The 5,956-nt window shown below is 44.3% G+C and overlaps 1 pseudogene; it reads right to left on the reverse strand.

Annotated features, from left to right (window-relative positions):
• Positions 1-179: 179 nt before the first annotated feature.
• On the reverse strand, positions 180-467 carry LOC102870552 (annotated as a pseudogene).
• Positions 468-5,956: the final 5,489 nt, after the last annotated feature.

Raw genomic sequence — 5,956 nt, forward strand, 5'->3', positions numbered from 1 at the left:
GGGGGAAAGAGCTAGCACCTGGGCAGGGGTCAAGCCTGGAGAGACTGCAGGAGACCTAGGAGGCAGAGAGGAGACCTGCAGGCTACTTCTAAGAGAGAAGTTGTTGAAGAGGAGAACTTTGCAGAGGGCATGAGGAAGACTGTGAAGCTGGAGCAAACGGGCAGGGCAGCTGTCCAGGGTCATGGCTTCTCCAGCTGGATGTCTCCGACGTGGAGGCTGCCCACATCCTGGTAGGTGCCATGGAGGCCCCGGGAGATGTCTTCATACATGGAGCAGTCATCGAGATTCAGGCCCTCATACAGATTTTCATCCTCATAGTCATCCTGGATGTCCACCCTGAACTTCTCATTCTGCCATCGTTTCCTGAACAGCTGCAGCGTTCCGGGTACCATGGCGCAGAAGAGCAGGATGATTCCCTCCACCGTGATGATAGAAATTACTTCTTTTAACTCTGAAAGCAATCCCATTTTTCCTCAACTTTTCATCTCCAGAGTCATAGATCATATGATTGTCTGACTCAAAATGCCCCATGCCAGTCCATCTCATCTCCACAATACCTTGTGTGTCAATATTTGTGCTTTCCATTACAATATCTAATTTTCCTACATTCATGGTTCTCACATTCCATGTCCCAATCACTAGTGTCTACTTACAACTGTTCCTCTTCTTTGTATTTCCATATTTGAAAGCTCCACCTCAGTTGCCCTATCTGTTAGTCTATGTGTGTTCTATTGTTTTCCTTTTTTAAGGTTTTCAGAGGCTTCCTATTTTGAAAGTGGTTGGCCAAGAATAAATTCAAACTTCAAGTTGCTATACTTAAGGATGTTTTGAGCAGAATATTAAATGATCCTGCAAGTATTAAAAGAAGATGGAAAGGATATATACAGAGTCACTGTATCGAAAGGACTTGGCAGACACAGAAGAATTTCATGAAATAAAATATGAGCAAGAGCCTATGATGATGAATGAAGAAGTTCAAGCTGTTTTGAAGGAATTGGCAAAAAATAAGGCTCCAGGAATAGATGGTATCCTGATTGACATATTTTAACTAACAAATGCTGCCCTAGATGTGCTCATCATGTTGTGCCAAGAAATCTGGAGGACAACTTGGATAACTGACTGGAAGAGATCTATATTTGTTCCCATTCCAAAGAAAAGTAACCCAACAGAGTGTGTAAATTATTGAACAATATCATTGATATCACATGCAAGCAAGATTCTGCTGATGATTATCCAAAAACAACTTTAACAGCATATCAACACAGTACAGAAGTGCAGGCTGGGTTTAGAAGGGGTCGTGGTACTAGGGATATTGTAGCTAATGTTAGGTGGATCTTGACTGAAAGTGGGGAGTACCAGAGGAATGTCTGTGTTTCATGGATTATACAAAGGCATTTGACTGTGTGGATCACAACAAACTGTGGCTGATTTTGAGAAGAATGGGAATCCCAGGACACTTAATTGTGCTAATGTGAAACCTATATTTGGACCAGGAAGCAGTCGTCAGAATAGAGCAGAGAAATACTGCATGATTCAAAATTGGGAAGGGTGTATTCCAGGGATGTGTCCAATCTCCATATCTTTTCAATCTATATACAGAACAGATAATGTAGGAGGCTGACCTCTATGAGGAGAAATGTGGCATTAGGATTGGTGAAAGATTCATCAACAATCTGTGTTATGCAGAAGACACAACGTTGTTGCTGAAACTGAAGAGGACCTGAAGAGCTTGCTGCGGAAGGTCAAGAACTGCAGCCTTCAATATGGATTGAGACTCAATATCAAGAAAACAAAGATTCTCACCACTGGGCCAATTGGCAGCATCCGGATGCATGGTGAAGAGATTGGGATTGTTAACAGCTTTAGTTTGCTTGGTTCCACAGTCAACACTCTTGGTATCAGCAGTCAGGAAATTAAAAGACATATTGAGATGGGGAAGTCTGCTGTTAGGGACCTCTCCAGAATACTGAAGTGCATGGTGTCACTTTGGAAACTAAGGTGCATCTGATACAGGCCATGGTCTTTGCAATCCCTTGCTATGTATCAGAGATCTGGACAATGACTAGGGAGAATAGAATAAGAATTGATGCCTTTGAGTTATGGTATTGGAGAAAGTATTGAATATACTACAGACTGCTAAGAAACTGAACAAATTCAACCTGGAGAGGGTTAAACCAGGCTGCTCCTTGGATGCAAGGATTCTGAAGCTTTGTCTGTCATACTTAGGACATGTTGCAAGGAGGAACTAGTCCTTGGAGAGGGACGTCATGCTTGCGAGAGTGAGGGGACAACGCATGAGAGGAAGACCCTCTATGAGTGGATTGATTCAGTGACTCGAGTAATGGGGAATGGGTGTGTCAGAGATAGTGAAACTGGCACAAGACAGAGCAGGGTTTAGGGCTGTTGTACAAGGGTCACTATGAGTTGCAGGTGACTTGATGTCACATAAAAACAACAACAATTTATCATTTGGGATATATATGTTATTGCTTTTTGTTGTTATTGTTGTTGTTATGTGCTGTTGGACTTACAACTCATAGCGACCCTATGTACAACAGCCCCGAAGTCTGCTCTATCCAGAGCCAACTTCACTGTGTCTGACACACCTACCTCCATTACCCTAGTCACTGAGTCAATCCATTTATTTCAGTCTTCCTTTTCTGTGCTATCCCTCAATCCCTCCAAACATGATGTTCTTCTCCAGGGACTTGTGGTTCCTGGCCACAAGGCCAAAGTATGTAAGATGGAGCTGCAAAATCTTTGCCTTCAAAGAGCAATGTGGATTCACCTTTTCCAGGATAAACCTGCTTGTTCTCTTGGAAGCCCATGGTATGTTCAATACTGTTCTCTAGCACTATAACTTAAAGGTATCATTTCTTCTTCTGTCATCTTTGGTCATGTTCAGCTTTCTGATGTATGCAAGTAATTGTAAAGACCATGGCCTGAATCAGGTGTCCCTTAATTGCCAGACTGACATTGTCACTCTTCAGTACTTTTGAGAGGCAACAAACTTTCCCAGAGCAATTAATCTTTTGATTTCTTGACTGTAGGTGCCAAGAATGTTGACTGTGGAGCCAAAGCAAGCTGAAATCTCTTTCTATCTAACATGGTCTGTCAATTGGCCCAGTGGTAAGACTCTTTGTTGTTTTTTGTGGTTTTTTTTTTATTGTGAGCTTCAATTCATACTAAAGACTGCAGTTCTTGACCTTCGGCAGCAAATGCATCAGGTCTTCCTTAGTTTCTGTAAACAAGGTTGTGTCGTCTGTATAGCATAGGTTGTTGCTGAGTCTTCCTCCAATCCTGATGTCACATTCCTCCTCATTGAATGATTTGTTCTGCATAAAGATGGAAAAGGTATGGAGAGAGGACACATCCCTGTCGTACTACTTTCCTGATTTTGAACCATGCAGTGGTTTGATTTTTAATGACCTGAATTTAATTGATACCAGTTTAATGCACAGAAACTCTATATCTATGTCATACCTTCTATCCCATTTGTGGTGGTGTTATTACCAGTTACATCATTATATCTCCCCTGGGTCTCTCTGTGCTCTCTTCTGAGAATCCAAGGGTGGAGACATTGATTTGTTTCATCTTTTCTATAATTCAGTTAAACTGAGTGCATTAGTCTAGACCTTTCACTCTTGATAATTTTAAATCCATTTCTCTTCTAATTACAAAGCATAATCACAAAGAGGTGTGTACAACCATTAGATTTGCGGCCCTCAGGCCTGTCTTCCATTGTTTTTGTTCAGACATTCCTCTAGGTTGTACAGCCCTGGTGTACAAGTTGCCGTACAGCAGTCACTTGTGGTTGCTGTGAGGCTGAACACTGTGACTCCGATGTGTCAAATGTGTTAATGGCTGGTTACCCAATGCGGACAGAGAGTGGGGTGGAGCTCCCCAATTAAAACAAGCTTGGAAGGAGGAGTGGCATCCACTTCCTTAATAGCTTGTCTCCAGAAACCCTATGAGCCTGGAGAGAGGATGAGAGACAGCCAACACTCTCCTTCATAGGGTCACTACGAGTCACCTGCGAATCAATGGCACTTAACAACAACAATATAAATAAAAGATCCAGTGCCACTGGGACACTGCTCTGTGATTTTGTCATGTTGTTTGAGACCTCTGGGACTGATTTCCACAGGGAGGATCATGACCCAGCAATGCACAGGCTGCCTCACCAAACACCCATCATTCAGTAGTGCTTCACACACACTCACTGCCCCTCCTATCTCACCTGAGGCCACAGTTCAGAAGCCAGACAAGTAGACACATGCACCTGCTCCACCACCCTGGTCCTATGCTACCTGCCTGAAGTCACAATTTCATAAAGGTTTCAGGGCACACTTCCTTCTACCCACTTCCCCACAAATCCCTCTGTCACTTGTGCCTTTGTTGGAGCCTTTTTGTGATAGGAAGACCCTTCCCCATTATCTGAGGGAGGTTAGGGAAGACAGACCCAAGAACTAATACTAACAAATGGTTCTGGAGTGGGGGTAGTGTCCTCGTTCCATTTGACAGGACCACTGAAGACCTTGAAGGACTGGCTGTTCTGCCTTTGTGTCTCGATGGTGCCCTGGATGATCTGGAAGAAAGTAGCAAAATCAGGGAACATCCAGAGGAGGAAGGGAGGGCTTCCTTCTTGTGTGTCTCTGATCCCCAAGGACCACCCACATACCTTCCTTATGTTACTCTGACTTGAGAGACTGCACTATAGCTTCATTTTGAGACCAAGACCCAGGGACATAAGTCAGTGAACAAGGAGCTGGAGATCAAGCCCAGGTCAAGCCCCCACAACCCCTCTCCACTGATGTCACCCTAGATACTGCCTCAATATGTTGTACCATTCATCCTGCCCAGGGCCACAGGTCTCCAGATGGACCCTTTCTGGGGATGATCTGCGCCGACAACATCCCAGCTCACAGAAAACTGCAGGTGCAGTCCTGATTTCACAGGAAGCCTTTCTGCTTTAACTCTTAATGTATTTTCTTCTCTTCACTCAGACATTTCCACTTCATGAAGTCTGGAAGGCAGAAGTACTCTAACAATGAACAAGTGCCCAGCAAGGCCATGGTGGTGACTGGCACCTGGATCCCCAGGGGAAGGGTGGAGTTCACTCACTTCTGGTCCTGGATGCCCAGCAAGTGAGGCAGGGTGTCCACAGAGAAGGGAATAGCAGGAGTCCTGCATTTCAGATCCTTCTGTGCTACACTGTGCCTTGACCTTTTGCCCTTAAAGGGCATAAATCACCCCAAAAGGCAGGGGATCTTTGCCCCATTTGGGCCAGTACAGAGTCTTTCTGGGAAAACAGAGTCAACTCTGTTCTGGATGCCTTCTGAGTGTCCCTGTCAACACTCTGCTACTTCCTACATCCACAAGTGTGCTCCTGTGAGGTCTGTTCCTCTCTGGGTCCTTAGACCACCAGGCCTTTGAATGGCACCAGGAAGAGGCTCCAGGAAAGACTCCTCTCTAAGACAGTTTAGACACACATTCTGTCTGCCTGCCTGACTCTTACTTATTTGGGGAGAGTAGGTAGAAACCTCAGAGAAGCTAATTGAAGGCCTGTGAGTCTGCCTGTACTTCTGAAGATGCCTGCTAACGGTAACACTGCAAATCTGCACAGGTTGGGGCCTAGTCACTGGAACCTCATCTCTGCTCCAACATGGCAGGGCCATGGAGTCCAATAACTTGGCCACGAGGTTATTTTAAAACTTAGAGACGTTACCTGAATCCATTCATTTTTCTCTTCCTCTGTCCTGTAAAAACAAAACAAATGTTTTATTAACCCAGGCTTTAGTAACACAAGTAAAATTTCATTTTACTTGGATATACAAAACTTATGAATGCCGTTGTTGTTGTTGTTATTGTTATGTGCCGTCGAGTTGTTTGCAACTCACAGCGACCCTATGTACAACAGCCCTAAACCCTACTCTATCCTGTGCCATTCTCACCA

This window comes from Elephantulus edwardii, unplaced genomic scaffold (assembly GCF_000299155.1).
Source record: "Elephantulus edwardii isolate Elephantulus edwardi_28Jun2011 unplaced genomic scaffold, EleEdw1.0 scaffold00633, whole genome shotgun sequence".
Lineage (NCBI taxonomy): Eukaryota > Metazoa > Chordata > Mammalia > Macroscelidea > Macroscelididae > Elephantulus > Elephantulus edwardii.